Here is a 21,736-nt window from a genome sequence, read left to right as displayed (position 1 = left end):
CAATGGATCACAAAAGCTTAGAGTCCAGAAGTCCCAAAGTTAGTGCCTAGGAAGAAACATCCCTGCATGCTGCATTTTCCAGCACCCATCGAGGTGGGAGCAACATTTTCTCACAAAATACCGAGCTTGGGAGGGCAGTCACCTCTGTAATAGTCAGCAGTGAGGGACCTCTACCAGGATCCAAAATAACCAAGCTACAATGGAATCTGCTTCCCAGTTACGTGGTGCCTCTGGCAGAACAGTCACCTGGGCTTGTCCAAGTCTAACTACTGCTGGAAAATTTCAATTGCCTGTATTTCTCGTTTCAACCAGGTGAGGGCAACTGGTCATCAAGAAAATTAATTAATAAATAAAAATACTAAAGCTGACTTGTTCACTTCGAAGTCATAAAATGCAGAATTAGTAAAAATAATTAGTCCTGAAAAAACCCAGACTTTTCAATAAACATTTTTTTCCCAAATGTAAGTTAAAATAATCTCCCCTTGCCCCACAAGTCCCAGCAACCACTGCACTTTTATTGCTGTTCATTCTAACCATTATTCTTTGTATATGATTGATCTGCTAGTAAGTCACAGCTTTTGGCAAATAAAAGAGGATTCCACTTACAGTGCCATGAAAGGATTTCTTGTCAAACTAGACTTGACAAAATCTGTAATTTTAAATCATGTCTTGCGTTCTATTTCAGACTGTGTTATTAAACAGATACTAACTGTGAAGTTGTTTGATAGTTTTTTTTTTAACTTGGAATTTAAACAGAAAACCTTTGCTCTATATTGAAAGTCTTTCCTCCTTATCAAAGCAATTTTGAAAGAACAGTTTTTTCGCAGTTAGTATTGATAATTACAGCACTCATCGCTGTACCCTCAATGTTTTGGCTCTGCCAGCACAGAAATCCTTCCCCTCTTAGAGTCACAGTAAAGTGAGGCCAGTTGAAAGACTTTTCAAGGAAAAGAAATATGCAAACATTATAAATCCACACGTGTCTTCCTCTTTCTCTGTTCTCCCTGATGCCAAGGACTAATTTCCTGCTTCTGATATACGTAACACTGGGCAGCAACCTATGCCAGCTGAACTTCAGACCCTTTCTTCTCAGAGAACCTCTGAGACTAGAGAAAAGCAGTTTGGTCCCTTGCACTCTGCAGCTTGCTGCCGAACAACCCTGAGATCTTCAACCCCTGCTTCACAGAGAGATGCAAAGTGTACATAAAATGGTGGGAACTGGCTTGCCAGCATCCCACTGTTCCAGGATGGTTCCTACCCAGCCAGGCATGACTTTACCAACAGAGAATGAGGGGACTGTAGCTCCCTCCATCATTACCAGCCACCCACAGTTAGCAGTCCCCCCATGCAGTACCTGTGTTTTTTCATTGCAAAGCAGTGGGGCTCTGAGGACTATGAAGCTTCTCACAACCCCGAGAAAGGCTGCAAACGGCTGTAAAGGTGCAGCACAGCCAGCTCTGTGCAGGGCATTAGTATTCCTCTTCGCCTGAAGGAGCCAGACCTTGGGTACAAATGAATGGGGACCTGTACAAGGAGGCTGCATCCCAGGGACGTGGACTCATGTGCAGACTTCCCATGTTTATCCACAGAATAGCCCATGACTTGATTGGGTAAAAGAGATTAATTCCTCCTAAAAAGAAAGTATTCATTTGTCAGGGGATGGTTGTTGTGTTTGAAATGAAGATGGCTCAAGGCAAAAGCAGATTGCTTGGCTGAATGACTTATTGGCTGGTCTCTGGCTGCCTTTGAAATGGTATTCAGTCTTCGGCCTTACACACCACATAATGGTGGGTTTCTCCAGTCTGCGTGTTTTCTTACAAGCACTTTAATCACTAGCTGAGAATCCAGCCTACTGTGTATGTTGTAAAAGATGCTGTTTATACTTGGGCTTTTAGTTTACCATCTGTGCATGGCTTAGCTGCAGCGTCTTTGCAGATCTGTTTCTCCTCTGTTGCCAAGTCCCTGTTGCAAGCCCTCAGAACAGCGTGATTCACTTCAGACTTTCTAACACAATTCAGGCTCTTTGGAAGCTCTCTTTTAAATCCTATGCTCTGTTCTCAGCAAAAGCAGTCGTATAGACTTAATGCTTTTCTACAGACTCACCATTTCATATCCAAGTGTCACTGAAGCATAACCAGTTATACATGCAATCACTCATGCATATATACCTCCACACTGCCCTTGCTAACGTGTATCCCACTCTAAAAGCCGTTGACACAAATTCATTCAGGCACCAGAGCTGCTGGCACATACACAATCCATTTGCACTGCACCTTGCAATCACTTTTTATTTTAAACCCATTTTCTTTAAGAAACAGCCTTTGCACTAATCTTCAGGGGGAATATTTTGAGCCCAGGCTTCCTTCCTCAAAGTAGGACACTTTTTGTAAGAATCAGAAACAAGCTGCTTGCTCAGTACCTATAGGCTTGGATACTCTGTCAGTGCACAGATGAGGAAGACTGAGAATAAGAACAGGCAGACACTACTTCACTTGCCCCACAGAGCCTTGCACCTTTGTAGGTAAGCACTCTGGCTTACAGAGTACACGCATAAGCCTGATCAGATGTTTAAATTAAAGATACAGCCTATTACAAAGAGAGAAAGGGGAAAGAAAAAGTACTTTCAATATTCTCTTTGAGAATAGGAGTGTTTTTACTGAAGGTTAGTTCAGCGTGAAAAGAGATGCTGGAGTGCTGCCGATTTCCAGAGACACGACGTCCCCAAGACTGGTTGTAAATGAGTTTTCAGATACTGCCCCAAATAATTCTGATGCAAAATTTGTCCCCATCTTAGACACTAACAACTGACCTTACAACTCTTTTTGGTAAGACAGAGGAGCCTGATCAAAATTAGATTTATTAGACAGTTTCCAGTCCATGGATAGCCTGGTATTGCTGTGGACAGCTGCAGAAATAGGAGTGACAAGACCACACCTACAAAAGCCCCTGTGCAGAGCGAGTCCTTTCACTTCCACCTTACCAACTCTGTTATGCTTCAGCACTTGCATTTCAACCACCTCTGCCTGGCTGAGCTCACATGCCAGCTGCAGCGGATGAGCCTGCAGCTCCCTGCCAGCGGCACAGATGGGGACATCCGGCCCAGGGTGCTGCATGCAATGTGTGTGGCACTCAGCACCTGCTCTCCAGGGGCAGCCCCCTCCCACGGCCCCTCCTGTCTCACCCTATCCAAGATGCAGGAAGGAGGACTTGTTATGTGGCCTGTGTTCAGCCATTGCACACCCACACGCTCATCCTGCCAACAATGTAAGGTGTCTGCAGGATAATATACAGGCTAGTGGGAAGGCTGCTGAGCACCGCTGCTGCAAAAGGGGAGAAGGATGTGTTTAATGCTGGTACCAGAGGAAGAGGATGGGATCTGCTTTCTCTTTGGATTGGAATGGTTTGGACTGCATAGGGCTCTAAATGCAAGAATTAAAACCAAATGAATGCGATGAATAAAGCACAGTATAGCAAAAGGCCTTTAAAAATCTTTTGTTCAAAGTCTGGTAGCATAGTGAGGAATCACCCTGCAGCCACAGAAAGATGATTGAGAGGCATCTTGTAAGGACAGTGTAAGGTGGCCATTGTACACCTGTCCCAGTACAAAGGCCAAACTGGTTTTTGCTGTCCCCAGGAATGAAGACCAGGGCCTGGAGCTGCATGAGTTTGCTGTTCCTCCTCCTGCCATGAGAGCAGAAAACATGAAAGTGAGGAATGCTGCATGTCAGAAGGGTGAGGGACCTCCTGACGTTCCCTCATTTTAGGATCCACTTGCCTGGTTTGGTTTTAGTATCTTTGAAATGAGGATTTAAAGGGGATCACATTATTGTTACTATTGGATTGCCTTCTTGCTATTATTTTTATTTCTGTTCTGCCAGGAGAGCAGAGGCAGGATCCCATTGGGCTAGTTATGCCACACGCCAAGAACAAAGAGCCGGTACCGTGAGCTTGCTGCCTGCTGCGCAAAGCGGATACACCACACAAAACAGGGAAACCCTGGGAAACAATACAATGACACCGGTCAGCAGAGTAAGCAGCATCCACAGCATGCTAGCACCTCACCGTCGTCATGTTGCTGTAATCACTGCGGTGAACAAGAGCTTAAGGGGCTTTGGACAGGGAACAATGCAGCAGCCCTGCTGCTGTTTACAGGGTTCACTAGGGCAGCAAAATGGACGATTGGAGAAACCTTTGAGTGGGTCACCAGGCTTGCTTTCCCTTGGTGGAGGGCCACAGTGCACGTCTCGCAGGGGCAGGCAAGCTGTGAGCGGCCTTCAACATGAAGTATACTTGCCCGATGGGCCGCAGAGGGAGAGCCTGAAATGAGGTGGGGCAAACATGGCGCGTCAGGGACAACCGCCTGCAGCAGCCCTTGTGCCACCGGCGGGAGCAGAGCAAGGCGACCCGATCACAGCTGGAGAGGATGAGGAGGCCTAACAGGTGAGAGGGGCCGGCGTGAGCTTGGCCCTGCTGGGGTCTGGAAGAGGTGTCCTTTGGTTGGAGGAAGCGAGTATAAACGGGACGCAGCGGCCGAGCGAGGGGCTGGCCCCAAGCCGGGGTAGTGGTGGGGTGTCGCGTGGAGCTCCGGGCAGGGCGGCAGGCCGCTCCGGAGGAAGACAGCCCGCCCACCCGCCGCGGGCATGGCAGGGAGAGGCGCCGGCGCTCTGCAGCCCCCCCCCCCCCAGCGGGGGCCGGGCAGAGGGCGGTGGCCCGCCCCGGGGCCGGCTCGGCGCAGCCGCTGGCTCCGCCCTATGGGGCTTCGAGCAAAGCCAGGGCCACATCGGCGGCGGGAGGAAGGGAGCGGACCGCCGAGTCGAGCTGTGCCGGGCAGGTAGGTGCGCTGCGGCCGCCCGTTCTGTGGGGCCGGGGAGCGGGGCAGCCCGGGAGGAGAGGGCGTGGGGCGGGACTCCCTCCGCTGGGCCCGGCGGTCCCGCTCCCCTCGGCCCGGGGGTCTTGGCGGGGCGAGGGGCCGGCCCCGGAGGGACTTCCCTGGTGCTTTCGGCAGGGCGCTGGCGGCCGGGGCGGGAAGCGGCTCCCTCGGGCGCGACAGGACAGGAGCCCCCGCTGCAGTTAGCGCAGCCCCGTTTGGGGGTGTGGGGGGGCGGCCGGGCAGCCCTCGTGCGCCCTGGGAGCCCGTCCCCGGGCGTGTGGTTAGTGTGGAGAGCCTCGCTGGAGCAAGCCCCGGTTGCTGCACAGCTTACATGCGTGCCTCTGTGTGTGCCCCTTCCAGCTGGAATTGGCGGGTGAGGTTTGATCCTCTTGTGTAGCTGGTGTGGGGCCTGAAAAAAACCCCAGCCAACCCACCCTCAGGTGCAGCGGAGTGGTGTCACGCAGGAGTGGGTGCTACGGGCCGGACGTGTTGCTGTGAAGGGATTTCGGCTGAGTGTGCCGCAGCTGTGTACCGGTGAGGCTGGGCAGTGCTACTGTCTTCAGTGGGACTCTGTCTTGATTGATTTCTAAGATGGAGATTAGATGCCTCTGCAGCAATCTTACCCCTGTTACAACTACAGAAATCTGGTGCTGGCCCAGCCTGCTGTGTCTGTGTCGTCCCCCCCCCCCCCCCCCCCCCCCCGCTTTTAAGATCACAGGGAAGAGAGGAGTTCAGGGTAGTGCTTGCATTTCAACAGCTGGGTAGATGTTGGCTGTGAATTGTCCTGCAGTGTGACTGTTAACAAGTCTGTTGATAACGGGGATAACAGCTTGTTACAACCCAGGCATGTCGTTTCTGTCCCAGAGCATAAAAGCTCTGCTGTGTATGCTTTATCATAATATGGAGCATTCAGTAAAAAAAAAAAAATGGAAAAAAACAAACCAAACCCAACCATCCTGGAATCTAAATGTTGGCTTCAATAAACTGTAAAGCTAGTTCAGGATGAAGTGTTCCTATGTCTTGGACCAGCTCTAGTGTTTCCATCTTGTGCCTGAGATGACAGCTTACAACTTTACTAGCTGTGCAAGGCAGGAACAGAATGTCCTACTGCAGTGCTCTTGGAGATGGCAGCTGGGGAGAAGAGCAACTTTTGGAGATGTTTGTACAGTTGTTGGTGGTAGAGGTTTGCAGGGATGTAACCCATCCCAGCACTAGTGAGGCCTCTCAGTGTGTAGCTTCTGAAAACACCCCTGTGCTTCTCTGCAAGTGAGGGTGTACAGCTGCAGAGTGCTGTCTTGAAATCTGACATCAGTGATACTTTCTCTCCACTGACAACTTTTTTAACTTTCTCAAGCACCTCGAGCTTCAGAAAAATCCTCTTCAAAGCCTGAGGCATGAGCCTCCTGCTGTGAAGCTTGCTTGCTGCATGATAAATGTCGCTTCCGCTTTGTGGCTGGGATCCTTTTGGTGGACCACAAGGTTCAAGTGTAGAAACACTGCTCTGAAAATCTAGAGGGAGGGGTTTAGTGAGAGGAGACCTTACTAAATAGAATGCCAAGTGGAAAGAAAGTGTTAATGGAGAAGGTCACTGACAGGGGTGCAGTCAGTGACCTGTTCCGCAGTGTCACTACATGCGTGGTGGCAGCCCTGCCAGTGTTCCATCACAGAACCTTTTTGTGGTTGCTGCAATGGGGTTGCTTTTAACATTCACACTTGTTTCTGGTCCTTTGGCTAGAGCAAGAACTCTCATGCCAACAGTTGTGCTTCTTTTAAAAAATAAAAAAAAATAAATCCATGGGTGCTAGCTTACGTTGGGCTGCCACATGGGTGAAAAGGACCTTTGCCAACTGCTCTGCAAGCCAATGTATGGATTTGGAGTGGCCCGGGGAAGTGAGTAGCTTCTCACTCCTAACATAGTTTCACTTAACACCTTGTTCATAGAAGGATCTCGCTTCCAAAACAGCTTCACTCGGTGGAGCCTCTCTGGGCCTGAACCCCTCTTGGCTTGGGCTTCTTTGTCCTTACCAAGGTCTTGGAACTGCTGAGACAGCATCCTTGTCCCTGTGCTGCAGGACAGGGGTGGTTGGGTGAAGTCTTGCAGCATTCACTCGGCTTCTTACCTGCATGTGACAGAAATAGAGCAAGACGCAAGCTCAGTGCCTGGAGAAAGCTCTCCCTGCGGGAGATCTCTGTCCTGCTGCATGGAAGCTCCTCCCTTAAGAGGATTTAGCAGCTTTAATGATGCGGCTCATGGGGACTCTGTTCATTCTTGTTGTTGTCTCTATTTTAGTTCTCAGGGGACAGGCAGGTTGTAGTGTGACCTACAACTGTAAGCTGGTGCAGGAGATGCTCTAACGAGGCCTTCCCACAGCTGCATGGAGGTTTCCTGCTGAAGCCACTGTTTGCTTCAAATTCCACAAAGTGCAGGGTGGGGGGTCGTATGAAATTTGTTGTCTAACTGTAGGTGAGGAAAGGGTTTTTATCCCTCTGCTGCATCACCGGGTCCTTGTGTCACAGGTGTTAGGCAGCTGGGCACCATCCAGGACTGCAGGCGTTCATCCAGTAGATGTTTAAATCTTAAAGGTGCAGGTGGGAGTTTTGCAGACCTCTGGTAACCACAGGCCCTGAGGTGTCTTCCAACTCAAACCATGGCTGTGGTTCTTGGTGCCTGCTGGCACAGTAGTGAGCATGCAGCAGGGGCAAAAGGTGCTGCTGCAAGGACCTTGGGCACAGGATCTGTTACAGGAAATCCAAGGTGATGCTGGGAGGTGGACCATGCCCCATGCTATCTGAAGTAGTAATTGTTGCTCCACTTTAATGGTGCCTGGGGTGTGGCAAGTCGCTTTCTTCCTGGTCTTGTTTCTGCTTGCTGGTGAGTGGGAGATGCTGCTTGGGCTATGATTGAGTGTCTTGGAGGGCTGCAGGAGGAAGCAATGCTTGCAGTGGGCCTGTGCAACAGGGCATGAGTGGAGTCTCAGTTTTTGCACTTCTTTCTCAGTCTCCTCTTTGGAAAAACTTGTGTGCATAAAATTAACTTCTTGCTGCCAGGAACTCTGGCCCTCACTCTAGAGTGTCTTAACTTCACCTCTCTAAAATAGGAGCACCATGTCTGCATCCCTTTCTCCTTCTCTGCCTTCATTTATCTCTGAACGTGGATCATGACATCCTGGGATCTAGAGTCCTTATGTACATCAAAGGATGAGCTGAGTCCAGTAGCCTTGCCCCCTGCACCATGGCTGTCAGCTTTGGGCTAAGAAATAAACTGTCCTCTTGTGCTGATGCTTTTGTTGGAGGACTGTGGGATCGATGGTTTTCCACGGGCAAATGAGTTATGACACGTGTGAAAGGATGGCTGTGTGAGCCACCTTCCCTTTAGCAGCTGTGTAATGAGCTGCAATCATTAGGTAATGGTTTCTGTCTCTCCCTGGCTTGTCTGTATTCTTAAAGCAGGAATGAAATGGAGGAAAGGCTAAAAACTACAGACTCTGTTGGCATCGTAAAAGGAATAATACAGGAGGCAGAGCCATTGCCAGCAGTTCCTGGACAGTTGGTTGGCCGTGGCAGAGCCTGTTTGCTGAAAGCTCTCTGGGCTTGGAAACACTGAAGCAGTTAATGGCTGCCTTGAACCTAGATGGGGCAATAAGTGAAGCACAAGGAACTGTGTGCTGGAGATTGCTTAAATTATTGCTTGCGTGCACTGACAGATTCAGAGTGAGCTAATTTTCTTGAAGAAAGATGAGGTGTTACTGTGGGTAGCTCTGTGAAAGAGGCTGCCTGATAGATGACAGCAGACAGAGGGAATAAAACAGTAGCCTGCTGGGATGGGGACAGGCATCAGAGACTGCTGGCTCCTTACCCAAGCATGTGTCCTCTTGGACATAGCAGGGCCAGGGAAGCTGTGTGGTTTGGTGCTTATGCAAAGTAAGTACAGGGGAGAAAGAGGAGACTAAGGCTTTCTCCTGTGGGAAGAGGCATATGCATGGGCTGTCTGGCTGACTGCTCTAGTTCTTTTATCTCCTTGATGGAGCTTCAGAACTGGGACAACACCATTTAAAAGCAAGTCAAATCAAAGCGCTGTGCATGTACTTAATTTCTGAAGCTTGCTGCTAAGTGGCCTGTCTGTCTTTAAGGAGCTGGGAAGGGCCAGCTCTTCTGTGCCACCAGGAGCCTTGCATATGGGCAAAGGAATGGTGGCATTTGTTGAGGATGCTGGTGGTTTAGTTTCTCTGTAGTGTAGCCTTGAGCAAACAGGTGCATCGCAAAAGCAATTTACCCTTTACTGCAAAATTGTTGCTGGGCTATAAGCAGATTGCTGATCTCTTCCAGTATGATGATAATCCCATGGCCGTGTGTACTGGAGAAATGCTGATCTGGGATGAGCTATATATGTTAGGATATCCAGCAGCCTGGAGGTTTAGAGTTGTATAATGGAGCATTCCCCTTGTCAGGAAGAATAATTCTGCTTCAGTCAGAGGGAGGTGTCTCGTATGCAAGCAAAGGGAGGGATGAGCCATTGGAGCTGCAGCTGTGCACTTTGAGCCGAGCTGACCTTCCCACAGCTGGAGTCAGGGACTGCCCTTGGTCCCTCTGCTGCTCCCCATCTGTTGCTATGAAGGCAGCTTGGGAAAGGGGAGGGAGAGGAACTAGGTTACAGGGGATTGCATAGTGACGCCTGAACTTGCTGTTAAGTAGTTTTACCTGTTGGGAATGAAGGAGGCTGTTTTCCAGAGTTGCCTTGGAGAAGGGAGTCACTGGATGTGACCGAGTCCTCCACGAGCACTTTCCTTTGGCCGCTGCCTCTGTGATCCATGAAATTTCTGTGCCCCCACCAGGATGGGGTTGAGGGACCATACAGGATCTCAATGCCCTCAGCTCCTGCCTCTACAGGAGAGGCTTCATGCAGCAGATTGTCTGTCTAGTTTTAAAAGCATCCTGCTCAGAACCCTGATTTTGCTTGGGCCGGTGCACTGGGCTGGCAGAGGTTTGAGTGAGTTGCCTCTAGGTGTGTTCTGCACTGGGGTGCTGTGGAATCACGGCCTGTGCTATATTGGTGCAGGGCTTCAGGAGTGGCATGTGAGGCAGGCATGGAAGTGACATCTTAGCACTTGACTAGGACAGTGTCCTGGTTTGAGCTAGAACAGAACCTGTGAATATGCAAATCCTAAATGCCTGGAGCTGGCATGTCTCCTGTGACAGATGATTAGCAGTTTGGTTGGGAATCAGTTGTGAAGTCTACATTAACTAGAGGAGCTCTACTGTTGCACAAAATGGCTCAGTGCTCTAGTTAGACCTTTCCAGGGAAGTTTCTGTACCTTTCATGGCATTCAGTTTCTATGTGCTTTAGTCTTAGAGGCAAAAATATCCATGTTGGGAATGTCTTACTTCATTCTTACCTGATTTTTTTTTTTCTGATTTCTTCTTGGCCCTGCAAATGGCTTACTTAACATTACTTGGAATATGTGTGGACAGAAGTTGGAGAGGTTCCCTATTCAGTGGTGTCAGTATCAAGTGGGCTTTTTTGGACTTCGGTCCTTGGAGCTAACATGCCTGTATGCAGACTGTCCCGCTCCTCTCCTTTCTGCTTGTAATCAAATAATTTGTAGACTACTCTTTGAATAAAAGGTGCTGTTCTGGCTGATGTGGTGATAGGATTTCAGCTCTAGTACTGCAATTATAATTGTGCCTTGGCCTGCTGGTGTGGTGCAATCAAAGTGCCCTCTTGACTGCTGTGAAGCTGGTCATGCGTCTGCTGTGTGTGTCAGTGGACTGAAGCTGGTGGTGATGAGTCAGTCTTGAGTGGCTTTGCTGGAATGTCCTCAACTTCCCAGTGTGCTTTACTAAGTAAATTCTGTCTCATGTTGCCTCGCTCCCCATTCTTTTGTGTCTTGTGATCATGGAGCTAGGATCCCTGTTCATATAGAACTGTGGATCCAGAATACTGTGCTGGACTTCAATTGAGGAGATTGCTGACCTGCAGGTTAGCAAGGCTGTTTCCACCCTTCTGTTGTCTTCAATTTTGCACTGACCAAGCAGAGATGGGAACTATTTTGCAGCATCTGTGCTGGATGCTTGAAGAAACTGCGGCTTAAAAGGCAGGTGGCAATTCTAGTTGTGCTCATCTCTGAAGTCTCTTCTGGTGTGCATGGGGAACCCAACCAGACAAAACCCAACTGGCTGGATGTACTTTCCCAACAGTCTAAGAAGCTGCTGGGCTCTTCTTTGCATTCAGGTCCCCTTCTAATGCAGGTTTGCAGAGACACTGCACATGGAATAACTAAAGAGCCCTCTGAGTTGTGCAGTAAATCTGCCTATTCCTGAAGGAAGATTTTTCTAATTAGAAAAGACTTCTGCTCAGCAGCTGCTGTGCAGGACAGTTCTAGACCAAAGCTGTGTGGATAAGCCTTGGTGAGCCATCAGAAACAAGGTAAAGGCACAGCCCTTCTGCTCCACCTCCCCAACCTCTCCCTGCACAGGAAGCAGGAGAGAGGCTGCATGTACAATGGAGGTCCCTGGAGGCTGGTGGTGAGGGTGAGTGGAGCCCTTTGGGGCAGGTCAGCCTTGCAAGTGAGCCCCAGCCCTACTGTGGGACTTTCTGCAGGCGGTGGCTGCTCCCCATGTACAGGACTCAGCAGGTCCCTCTGCACCAGTTCCTCCAAGGGTGATAACACCTTGTCTGAGTGCATCTAAAATGGGGGTGGTTTTGACTGTGCTCAAGGGGTGGGAGGTGATGCCCACAGCCACTGGTACCTCTCCTGCCTGACGTAAGGGGACCTGACAGGTCAGAGTTTCCTCTTGCCCTTGCTCCCTGGGGGATGTGGTGTGACTCAGTGGCTTCCTGGAATGAAACCAAGGTGACCAAAATGCTGTTGCTGAAACTGCATGGGAATTTCTTAATGTCAAAAGCATCATCAAACTGGCTGCCACCTTGGCAGAAGAGGCTATTTCAAGGGAGGGCTATTTCGAGGAACAGCAAGCTGCTTCAATGCCAGAGTCCAAGACCTCAAAGGCTCCTTTGATTTGATGCTGCAGTCTTGCTGGTGGCTTCAAAGCCTGGATGTTTCTGCATTCATTCCCAATCCATCATGTTGCAGCTTCGGAGGCTGTAGTGGCAGTGGTTTAGACTTGATCTTGTAGTAAAACAGTAAGTTCCTGCTTTGCATAGCTTCAGGCAGATGGGAAACCTCTCCTAGCCTAGCTGTCAGCTACAAGCAAGACCTACCAGCATGTATACAAGTAGATGGCCATGCACCCAGTGTTGTCCTGTGGGAACCTTAACAGTTGCTCCTTGTTTGCTCAGAGAGACAGCCTTTGCCACAGGGTATTTGCTGTCAAGAGGAACAGTCTGTGCAGCTGTGTATGAGCTGAGCCAGGTCAGTTGCTGTGTTACTGTGGTGCTCTCTGGTTACTCGTGTGCCCAGGGTCCCAGAGAGCCCTGGTGTCCTGCAGTGGCTAGGTCTCCTGTGGGAGGAGGAGCAGGCAATGGGGCTTTGCTGGGCTGGGTTTCAAGCTGCTGCATTAGGGAGGGGTAAACACATATCCCGAGGGCAGAGGGAGCCTTGTGTCACAGCCGTAACCTGCCCAGGTAGCATGCATGAGATGCCTTCCTGTAATTTGATGTCTTTAAGTTTGGCTTGATTAAAAATTGTGGAACTGATGTGAAGTAGAAACAGTCTCTGGGGAGTGGGCTGTGGGGAAAAGAGCACAATGTGGTGGGACAGGCAAGTAAGAAAAAAACCTGTAGCCCTATTAAGAAGTAATCTTGGCCTCAGTCATGCTTTACTGATAGAGATGAAACAGACCTACTTTTTTTTTCCTCTCTGAAATGGCAGCATTTATCCCTGCATTGAGGCTTATCTGTTATTCTGGGGAAAAGTTCTTTCTTTTTTTTAAAATAAATACCTCTGAACTACTCTTTCCATCTCATTCTTCTAGCATTGTTCCATCAAGTAGTCTCCTGAAGTATTTATGTTCTAAATTTAGAAAAGGAGACCCTTTCAAGAAAAGGCCACCCAGCCTCCTTTGGTTTATGTTCAGTGTTTTCCAGACTGCTGTGTGTAGGCCTGCAGACTCCAAGGAGGCTCCTCCTTTTCCCAAAACAGGCTCAGCTTTTCAAAGTCTTGCTGTCTATTTTAACTGCCAAATTCCTGGGGAACTTATCCCATATGTCTGTTCTTCTTGGCTTGAAGCAACCCTGTCCATAACCTATGCATGTGGTGCTTGGAAGGATGGATTGATTATTTTCCTATTTTTGGATGGTGCTTGGTGGAGGCGTGATCTTAACTGCAGGTGGCAGGTCTATAATTGAGTAATGTTCTCACATTGCTCCATTTAAGTTGCTCCAATTAAGTCTGCTGGGATTACCTGCCTGGTAATGGGGCAGTCAGCAGGGTAGGAAAACACCTCTGTGTATTGCAGTCTGCCTTGACCTCCAGGACTGTCTTCACAGAAGGGGAACCAAAAGGTTTTGAGCATCTCTTCCAGCTGACTAAATATTTTCTAGAGGCCTCCTTTGTTTTCCAGCCTTGTCTGCTGAGATTTCTTATTGTGGCATTTCACTTCCGAAAATGCTTAGGCTGGGAAGGAAGCAGTTTCATTGCAGCTTCTGTAACAGCTTGTGCTGTGTTGTTATTCCCTTTACTGCTGTACAATGCAGCTTTCTTTTCCACTTTCTTCCTCCTGTAGGAAGAGCTTGGAGTGAGGAGACTGCTCTGCAAAGGTGGAAGGGAAAAGTGTTAGATAATGCTGCTGTATGTTTTGGAGACTGTACAGCAGCCACTGCTGGGACTCTTCCAGAGTAAAGCATGAAATAGCTTCTGAGCTGAATCCTCAGAGTCATCGGACTAGTGAGGGGTTTGGCTGTTGTGGCCAGATAGTGCCAGTTACAAATAGGAAACTATTCATGTTACTCACATTGATATTGGAAGGAGAAAATCTGATTGCAGGTGGATATTTTTGAGTAGAAGGGAACGACTCAAAAAATCTGTGCTCTAAATTCTTGTACTTTCAGGCTTTTCTTGCCCTCCTGCCCTCTATAAATCATCCTTTTGGAAAGAGAGACTGCTTAAAACAGAGTTCCTTCCTCTGAAGCTTTTTATAGTTCTGGTTTTCTCTTTCTATTCATGCCCACTGGTAGTGTCAAGTGGTATCTGTGGTGTGGAACTCTGGATATTGTGAGATGTTTGTCATCAGACTATGATGGTGCTCATCTTGCCAAATGGCAGACCAGGGTCTGGTGGGGCATGGGGGTCTCATGTGACCCATGGGGTGCTCTGATGGGAAGTAAAGCTTCTGCTAGGGCAGAGGCTGGGTCCAGCAGTAACCTTTCATGGCTGTGGCACCCCTGTTGTGGAATGGCTCCATACTGTTGAGTCCACTGAGTATGGAGATCCCTGGCTTAGCTGTCCCTGTCTACTTGTAGCAAATGGATTTGCTGAGTTGCTTTCCTTGTTCTCACAGATATAAATGTCTGGCAGAGACTGTGAGATACTCTGAGAATCTTGCAGGAATCCTGTACTTCTGACTCTGGGTACTAGCAGCCCTGCAATGGGGCCCTTCCAATTGTAGAATGGAGGGCCTGTGGTTATGGTAGGGCAGACTTGTTGAAGAGGGATGATTATTGCAGCCCCTGGTCTGTGGTCTTCTGCACTGGGATCACATGTAACAGTGCCAACATACTAGGTGGGGAACAGGAGTGGTTCAGTAGCCACAGGCATACAGACAGGTAAGTGGTGAGGGTGCTGCAATTAGCAAATGGTGTATTTGGCAAAAACAAGATTCCTGAGATCATAATTTGTGAAGGGACTGTCCCTGTGAACAGGCCAAAAGATGCACCCCTTTGAGCTGAGGCACTTTCCTGTGCCAGTAGGACTACTGTGACTTTCTGGTTTATGCTGGGTCTGCAGTAGTCTTCCAGCTCTGCTTGGTCTGTGGGACTAAAGGGTTAAAACTTCTGCTTCTTGAGATCCATGCCTTGCTGTCAGCAAAGGATCTGATACAAAGCATGTGATATGATTTAAGTAGTCTAATAGCCTGTCTCTTCTGTTGTTGAAGAGAGCTGACTTAATTCTAAAGCTTCAAAATCATTCAGAGTAACAAGCCAGAGGTCTCCTCTGTTTGCTTTGTGGTGGTTTGGTTTTTGTTGTTTTTTTTCCTTCTGTTCTGCCACTTAAGATCATCTGGCTGGACCCTAGGGGGAGAGGAATTGGGGAGAATTCTGGTGCCAGAAGACACCTCCATTCTCCAGTGGCCTGGTCCCCCAGCGGTGTGAGACTTCAGTGCTCTGGTGAGCACTAAGCTAGTTTGGCAGGGTGTCCAAGCTCCTCCAGAGGCTTAGACTGACAAGCACAAGGGAGTATTTGTCTTCCTGTGCTCTTCTGAGTAGGCAATCTCTAGTGCTTGGCCTCTAGCAGTGTCTGGCTTCAGCTATGGAATGAACTACTGGAGAGCCTGCTATTGCTGGGAATGGCAGTGGATAAGCCTAGTTGGGTTCAGCTTCCTTCCCACACTGGCTTCTGATGCCTGGGCTCTGCTCAGCCCCATCCATCTGCCTGTGGAGAAGGGTGCAGTCCCAAGATTCAGAGGGCAGAGGAGGTGGAGAGAGGGGTGTTTGTTTAATTGCTGTTCAAGTTGCAAAGCTAGGGAAAACTTCCTGCCCTTGGAGTAAAACTGCTCCCTTTGTGTCTTTACTACATCCTCTCTAATTCCTGGAAAGGACCAAGAAGAATAGGAGACCTTGCTTCCCAGTTCAGACAGATGCTGTAACTTCTCAGAAACATGTTTGGCATGGATGTGCTGAATCTAAACACTCACTAGTTATCTGCCCTAGCATCTGAAAAAATGAAAGTAACTGAAAATCAGTTTGTTTTGAAAGGAAACTTTACAGTGGAAGTCCTTGACCTCTTGCATGTTATGGGGGGAGGAGGTAAAAAAGATAAAGATCAGTTATACTACCTGGCTCCTACCTCAGTCTGGCAATCTCTGGTGCTGTCTCATAAGACAGAAAAAAAAAGCTTGTGTTAAGGCTTTCTTCCTGTCTGGACTGTGGTATCCTTTGGGTGCTTTGCCAGGGAGGGCAGGCTGCTGGGTCTCAGGAAGGTATCTCCAAACCAAGTGGCATTAGGAGGGATATTGTGCAACTCCTTAGAGGAGATTTGTTGGCCCCCAAGGCTTTGCTTGCATGAGAAGGGAGGCTTGGAAGTCCATCCTCCGCATGTACTTGCAGTGGGGATTTCCAGGCTGATGAGCCTGATGGTGATGGTAAATCCTCTGCTTGCTGCAGAGCCATGCTGGGGAAAGCTTACCTGAGTGTGACCAGAGTGCTGCTCATCTGTGCTGGCCACCCTGCTGCAGTTTGGGGTGCAGGTCCTGCTCATGGACTTTGCTTCTCTGTGAGGAGGTGTGGGGCAAGCCAGTGTGGGGGACTGTCTGACACACCCATGCTGCTCACGGGCAGGGGCATCCATTTCAGAGGTGAAGTTTACAACCTAACGGCTCCAAGTGCAGAAAACAAAGCAGAGCTGAGCTTGGTTTTGGAGCTGTTAGAGCTAATGAAGTCAAGTGACAGAGTTGCCCAACCAGTTCTATGAAAACTATGCATTTTTACTGCACTGTGTGCTGGTTTTAGTCAATGTGGAGACATCTTTCTCGACCCTACCTTCAGTGTTTGTTTGCACAAATAATATTCTAGTATGTGGTAATCAAAAAGAGAAAGTCCACTAAACTGTAGGTTTGGCTTTTTCTTCTATCTGCTATTTCTTGTAAATTGTCTTGTTTTTTTTTTTTAGGGGGAGAGGAGAAACAAATGACTTCTGGGACAGATTGTGGGGTGTTGGTTTTTTTTCTTTCCAGTTTTTTTGGCAGAGTTGTATCTCTGTTCCTGCTGAATGGAAAGATTTGCTTAAATCTGAGAAATACTGTCCTGCAAATACTGTGATGCTGTGCAAGCATGAGTGTGTAGACTGAAAATAGCAAAGAACTTTCTAATTTGCCAGTTGTAGGGACTGAAGGTCTACTCAAATGTTGGCTTTCAAGCTGAAGTGTGAAGTCCAGATGTTCTTAAAATCTGATTGCACCCCTTGATTAACAGACACTTCTAAAACCTGTGCTGCTCTTTGATACTGAACTGTGAGTTGGTTTCTTTTTAATAGTATGATAGTGGTTTATAAATAGGTAATCACTTCCTCTCAAGCATTCTAAAATACGCATTTCCTCTTTACAAAATGCACAACATGTGCTTACTGTGATGAAACATGCTGAAAAACCTCTGCCATCGTAGACAGTCCTATGGGTGCTTTCTAATCTAGGGTCTTGCTGGATGACGCTGTTGCTTGTCAGATTGACACAACAGTACACTAACTGCAGAAGTCAAATGGAAAAGCTTAGTGTCTTACCAGGTGCACCAGGAAAAAATTACCATTGCAGTGCAAGTTGATGAGTTTCCTCAGAAGCAGATCTAGTTTCCTGAGGAAATCTGGTCTTTCCACTGGTGTACTTGTGGCCAACTGTTGTCTTGCTCTAGTCTGCTCCCCTCATTCCAGGGAGCACAGCTGTGGAGGAACTGCAGGTGTGCTTGAGCCTCTGGCTTGCAAATGTCTTGCAGACCACAGTGTTAGTGTGTCACTGTACCTGTCTGTACTCTGTCCTCAGTGGCAGATCAAAGTTTGACAAATAAGTATGGTGCTGCAGTGTGCAGGCTGATGTAGCTATACTGCTCTCTCTAAGCCCTCAAACCATTTCCTCTAGCTTGAAGGCAATTGCTTCTACTTAAGATAGGAAGCAACTGTCTCTAGGGTAGATGGAATAAGAGATAGTCTGCTCCATGCACCTTATTTTCCCTTCTGTTTCCAAAGTTTGTATTATGCAGAAATACAGTTTTCATTTGTATTGCCCTGATGCTTCAAAAAGAAACTGTAGCTGAACTGGTGACAAACACACACATATGAATGTGTATAAATCTCTGCATCCACAAGTGTGGCCTGTTTGAGAGGGTAACACGGCCTTAATTTGGGGGATCTAGCTTCTCCCTCAATCCCTCTGTTGTAACTTTTGAAGAGATGCTGTTTGGAAAATCTCCATGACAAACATGATCTTGTTTATGTTTTCAAGGTCACTACACAACAGGTATTATCTCAGTGGAGCTTAAAGAAAAGTTCAGTGAATTCAGACCAGAGTCTTTCATTGGCTCTGCGGTTATTTGCTTGCCAGAGACAAGAGGTACTTCCCAGATGTACTGAAAGTCCAAGGCCTTTGAATATTAACATCAACAAGATGAACTTGTAGGATATTCTTTGTAAGTTAACATGGCTGTAACTTGCAGTCTTTGCCCTGAAGGCAGTGCTGTACCTGTTTAACAGGAGACTTAGTAACTGTCATTGTTCATTAACTGGTGCTGTTGTGTGAAGCTGTCCTGTCTCATCACTGATGATCTGGAGACCTTCTGATTGCCAAGTGCTTGTTCTTCGTGTGCATGGCTAGAGAAGCGTTCCCAGCAGCTGGGCTTTGTGGTGCAAGGGCTCAAAATCCTGCCAAAGGTGATCTGTTTCCTCCCCTGCCATTAAAGATTGTGGCCTTCTGGGCTGCCCCTTCCCTAGCCTCTCCTCTGTGCAGGTGCCTGGCTTGGAGCTGGAAGGGGAAGTGACCTTTTAGTGAGCAACTCCTGATCCTCAGCTAGCTTCTGTGGGTCTTTAGTCTGGTATATGGCTGATCTGTTTCTGGACTGGGATAGTACTGCGAAAAGTAACTGCACTAACTTTCAAAATGGCCTTAACCTTATGCAAATTAGCCTGTAGATAAACATCTTTGTGGAACCAGTGGCTTGCTGATCCCCTCCTAGGGACAAGTGCTAGTTGTTTTGGTCAGAGGGAGCCACTTCTGTGACCCAAGTACACCCGTGGGAGCTCCTTCTCTGGGGCTTCTTGGTCAGTCAGGCTACAAATGAGTCCAGCTATCCTTGGTCGCTGTTGTGGTGTGGCAGGGAGGTAAGATCAGATCAGGGAGAGCTTTAGAGATTTTCAAAGTCCAGCCTAGTACTAGTATCTTGAGGGAAACAACCTGTTTGCAATGTATAAGGCTTGGGTAGGCATGAGGAAGGTGGTGCTTGCCTGCTGCTAGCTTGCAGTGCTTGTGATCAGCTGAGGCTGCTTTGGAGGTTGCTTCAGCAGACCAGCTGGACTTTCATCCAAAGATCCCACCTGCCATATCAGATGCAAGATGTGAAGGATCAGGAACCTGAGAGTATGTTGCAGAACGTTTGTTCACAGTGCTGGTTGCTGTATCTCTGGATCTGTCAAGTTGGAAGCTTCTCCTTCAGCAGGCAGGAGGGACAGCAGAAATGAGCTGGCATGCCAGCCATACAGGGCATTCATGGTGTTTCAGGGGGTAAGGGAAATAGCAACTGGAAAACAAATTATGCTGCTGGTTTGACATCCTAGGCTGGTAAAAGCTAGTAGCAGCACATCTATAGCATCTGCCTTTGTTTTACATCCCCTGGGGTTAAAGCCTGAGAGGTGGTAGGGGGCAGTAACTGGCCAAAGTACATAGACACAACCTGCAGCTTCTTTGTGATTTATCATTCCCTTTCCTTAAGGAAAGGAGTCTGGGGGAGAGGGGCTAGCATCTTCCAGGCTATGTAGATGCATTCAAATGTGAGCCCTCTTCCACTTGACTTGCAGTATTGGGGCTGACCTTCAGAGCTCATTGCTCTCAGGAGCACATGTGCTCTCCTTGAGGATTTGTGAGAACTTTGCAGTTGCCTATAAATGTACTGAGTCGGTGATTTCCACAACTGATCTTCTCTGGTTTGTGTTGAGGTTGTTCCTGCTTGTCTCCTCTTTCATAGGCTCATAAATGAGCCCCTTATTTGTCCTATGCAGTAACTTGGCAGCTGAGGTGCTTCAGCTGCCAGAGCTCATCAGAAAGAAACCTGTGCTGCCAGAGCAAGGGTGGTGCTGCTGAGGAAGGCTGAGCTCTTACTGGCAGAGCTGCGTGGCACAGGCATGTACAGCACTAGCCTGAGCCAAATGTCATAAACTTCAGCAAGCATCAGACATGCAATGCTTGCTAGTTGGAGGCAGTATATGATCTAATTTGAGAGAGCAGAATTGCAGTTAAAGATTAACTTAGCCTCTCTGCCCCTTGACTGATGTGGTTATAACATCCGTGTGTGAGTGTTGCCCCTCCTGCCTCTCTGGCTGGGGCTGGGAGGCAGAGCTGTTTGGCTCTCCCCATATCACCTGTCCTTCACTGTGGTCACCTTTAGCAGGAAGCCAGGCTGGCAGTATTGCATGCTCCTGTGACAAAAAAGTTAATTTCAGAGCTGTGATGGGACTCCTCTGCTGTCACTAACAAAGCAGGCCTCTGCCTCTCCTCAGACACATGTCCTGGATTTTGTGCTCCACATACTGGTCTTGGTGTCATTGTTACTGCTGTGAGAATGACGGGCCTGAGAGCTGGAGGTGGTGGAGGGGGCAGGAAGCCATCCTGTGATGCCAGTTTAGCCTGTGTGGACTTGTCCTGTGGGGAACCCCAGGGTCTTGGATTGATTGATGCCTTCGTAGCATTATTTTTCCCTTCAGGTCCTGGGGCTGAAGCTGGGTGAAGAATGACCCAGGATCAACTATGCAGAAGCTGACCAGGCTGTGCTGGCAACCAAGTTTTTATGGCAGTAGTACCTCAAAGCAGAAAACTGTTAGGTGTGCATAAGTAATCCTGTGTATCTTTACAGGCAAATGAGAGGGTGGGAGAAAAATGCCACTCTGCAAGTTGGCAGTAGGGGCTGTTATGAAATCCTCTGTAGAGCTGGCATCAATCTGGAGAATGACAGGGAAAATTTGGGGACATATGGGCAGGATTTTTGAAAAGTGTGGTCATGGCTACTTAGGGAAGAAAATTCAAATGGTCAAAGCAGTTGGAGTGGAGAGGAGGAGGAGGAAACAAACAATTGCAGACAATCAGTGGAATTCAAAAGTTGCAAGCTTCATGTATTAAACCTTTGCACATGCTGCTGCAGGTTTAACATGAGCTTAACATGAGCTGTTAAGGCTCAAAAGTTGACAGACTTCAAAAGGGAAATGGTCAGCTTGGGCTGCCACAGTCCACAGGCAGCACTGGCTGGCAAGACTTTGTACTTAAGGCATCCTTTCACTGCTGAGTGGCCTGTGGATATGCGTGATTGTGATAATTCCAGGCTTGTCTGCATGCAAACCGGACCATCTCAAATTTTGTTGAGCTGCTGCCTCTACTGTATGGCAGTGTTGCTAGTTTTGTGACTGTTTATGCAATTTCAGAAGGTGTTTTTTTTGAGGAGTTTCATTAATGTAGTGAATAAAAGTAAGTTTAATTTCTTAAAGACAGCAGAAGAATTGGGAAATCTGTAATGCTTCAGTATGTGGAGTCCTAAAGTATCTTAAAAGCTCAAATCAAAACCCTAAAAACCTGGTTCTCTTTTTTAGCTTGAAAACTGTGCTTTGAATTATTTTATGGCTAGGAACTATGAAAGAGGTATATCTCCCCATGGCAAGAGAATGGTGCATAAGGCTGTAATGCACAGTTGGGTTTTGAGACTTTTTTAATAAACATTGAAGATGGTATGCCTTTGACAAACAGCTAGGAGAGCCCTGAAAGCAATCTTTTACTCTTGTTACCTCAGGCATGTCTTCTTCCATGCCAGCTCTTCTCAACTTGTTTGACTACTTAATTATCTTAGATAACTATTGTAAAGATCTTAACAGCTCTGCAAATCTCTGACTAATCAAAGTAGTGTGAACAGAGTTGGAAAGAGGCAGTAGGGCAACTTAGTGTTAGGAAGCAAATTGACAAGTACTGGGAGTTGCCTCTCCAGCTTGAAAATAAGGAGCATTGCACCTGGGA

The 21,736-nt window shown here is 47.9% G+C and overlaps 1 protein-coding gene across 1 annotated transcript in view; it reads left to right on the top strand.

Annotated features, from left to right (window-relative positions):
• The first annotated feature begins 4,811 nt into the window (after positions 1-4,811).
• Positions 4,812-21,736, top strand: part of CD82 (CD82 molecule) — a 38,344-nt gene continuing 21,419 nt past the window's right edge. Inside the window, exon 1 of the mRNA XM_086463186.1 lies at positions 4,812-4,831. The gene's annotated coding sequence lies outside the window, so the exon portion shown is untranslated. The remainder of the gene's footprint in view (positions 4,832-21,736) is intronic.

Source organism: Leptosomus discolor, chromosome 3, assembly GCF_034619465.1.
Source record: "Leptosomus discolor isolate bLepDis1 chromosome 3, bLepDis1.hap2, whole genome shotgun sequence".
Lineage (NCBI taxonomy): Eukaryota > Metazoa > Chordata > Aves > Leptosomiformes > Leptosomidae > Leptosomus > Leptosomus discolor.
Note: the sequence above shows the minus strand (reverse complement) of the source record. Positions and strands in the feature narration are given on the sequence as shown.